Genomic DNA, 2,500 nt, shown 5'->3' on the forward strand with positions numbered 1-2,500 from the left:
AGAAGGAGGAGGAGGAGACCAGACCGGACCGGACCGGACCCCACCCTTTCTTCCTCCTCGACACCGTCTCCCGCCCGTTTCCACGTGCCGGACGACGCCCGGTTAGAGACGGGCGCGCCCTTGACGAGATGAAGCAGGCGTTACGCTTTGGGACGCCGAAGGGGCTGGGGAGCACCAACGACCGTCAGTGAGGGAGGAGAGAAAACGCTTCTCTCGACCCGTCGTCAGCGAACGCACCGAACCTTCTACGGACCGTGAGACGCCGGCCGACAAGCCGAGCCCCGGCAAAGGAAGCCCGGCGAGGCGGCCGTGCGCGTTCACACTTGGACGCGCAGGCGGGAAGCTCGGCAGCCGGGCGGGTAGCCTGCGGGGAGCTGGTGGGCTCCCGAGACTCCCGTCCCCCGACTCGGGCCTCGCACGCCGAGCGGTCGCTAGCTTGCCAGTGCAAAAGACAGAAGCGCGGGGGCAGTAAAGCCAGGCGGACGGGTCGACCGTTGCCGGCTGTGCGCCGACCGGAGCGATCCGCCACGCCACGCCGCGTCCCCCACAACCAGGGTGTCGCATAAGGCGCTGCGAAGGTGGACCTTGATCCACATTGGGCAGAGCCTGAGTTGAGGCCCCCCAGCACGTGCCTGGGGACCAGGCGTTGAGGAGTAGGCCTTTTTTTGAGGGCCCAGAAAGTATTTTGGCAATTGTAGCGAGGTTTGGAGTTTTATCCACAACCTTTACCTGCCTTTTTTTCTCTCTCCGAGCATGCCAAAGTTGATAGAAAACGCCGTTTGGCATGGACAGGAGCAGGCGTTGAGGAGTAGGTCTTTTTTTGACAGCCCGAAAGGATTCAGGCAATTCTCCACTTTTTTATCCACAACCTTTACTGCCTTTTTTTTCTTTTTTTCCTTTTTTCTCTCTCCGAGCATGCCAAAGTTGATAGAAAACGCGGTTCGGCATGGACGGGAGCAGGCGTTGAGGAGTAGGCCTTTTTTTGAGGGCCCAGAAAGTATTTTGGCAATTTTTTACTTTTTTATCCACAACCTTTACCTGCCTTTTTTTCTCTCCGAGCATGCCAAAGTTGAGAGAAAACGCCGTTTGGCATGGACGGGAGGAGGTGTGGAGGAGTAGTCCATTTTTGAATGGCAGCGGAAAGATTTTGGCAATTGTAGCGAGGTTCTTCGGACTTTTATCCACAACCTTTACCTGCCTTTTCCTCAGCGAGCATGCCAAAGTTGAGAGAAAACGCCCTTCGCCATTGACGGGACCAGACGTTGACGACTACGTCTTTCTTTTTTTCACGGCGCCTGAACGATTTGGGCAATTCTCCACAGCGCGTTTACTTTTTATCCACAACCTTTACCTGCCTTTTCCTCAGCGAGCATGCCAAAGTTGAGAGGAAAACGCCGTTTGGCATGGACAGGAGCAGGCGTTGACGACCAGGTCTTTTTTTTGGTCTTTTTTTTTCACAGCGCCGGAAGGATTCAGGCAATTCTCCAAAGCCGGTTACTTTTATCCACAACCTTTACTGGACCTTTTTTTTCTTTTTTTCCTTTTTTCTCTCTCCGAGCATGCCAAAGTTGATAGAAAACGCGGTTCGGCATGGACGGGAGCAGGCGTTGAGGAGTAGGCCTTTTTTTGAGGGCCCAGAAAGTATTTTGGCAATTTTTTACTTTTTTATCCACAACCTTTACCTGCCTTTTTTTCTCTCCGAGCATGCCAAAGTTGAGAGAAAACGCCGTTTGGCATGGACGGGAGGAGGTGTGGAGGAGTAGTCCATTTTTGAATGGCAGCGGAAAGATTTTGGCAATTGTAGCGAGGTTCTTCGGACTTTTATCCACAACCTTTACCTGCCTTTTCCTCAGCGAGCATGCCAAAGTTGAGAGAAAACGCCCTTCGCCATTGACGGGACCAGACGTTGACGACTACGTCTTTCTTTTTTTCACGGCGCCTGAACGATTTGGGCAATTCTCCACAGCGCGTTTACTTTTTATCCACAACCTTTACCTGCCTTTTCCTCAGCGAGCATGCCAAAGTTGAGAGGAAAACGCCGTTTGGCATGGACAGGAGCAGGCGTTGACGACCAGGTCTTTTTTTTGGTCTTTTTTTTCACAGCGCCGGAAGGATTCAGGCAATTCTCCAAAGCCGGTTACTTTTATCCACAACCTTTACTGGACCTTTTTTTCTTTTTTTTCCTTTTTTCTCTCTCCGAGCATGCCAAAGTTGATAGAAAACGCGTTCGGCATGGACGGGAGCAGGCGTTGAGGAGTAGGCCTTTTTTTGAGGGCCCAGAAAGTATTTTGGCAATTTTTTACTTTTTTATCCACAACCTTTACCTGCCTTTTTTTCTCTCCGAGCATGCCAAAGTTGAGAGAAAACGCCGTTTGGCATGGACGGGAGGAGGTGTGGAGGAGTAGTCCATTTTTGAATGGCAGCGGAAAGATTTTGGCAATTGTAGCGAGGTTCTTCGGACTTTTATCCACAACCTTTACCTGCCTTTTCCTCAGCGAGC

Source organism: Babylonia areolata, unplaced genomic scaffold (assembly GCF_041734735.1).
Source record: "Babylonia areolata isolate BAREFJ2019XMU unplaced genomic scaffold, ASM4173473v1 superscaf7, whole genome shotgun sequence".
Lineage (NCBI taxonomy): Eukaryota > Metazoa > Mollusca > Gastropoda > Neogastropoda > Buccinidae > Babylonia > Babylonia areolata.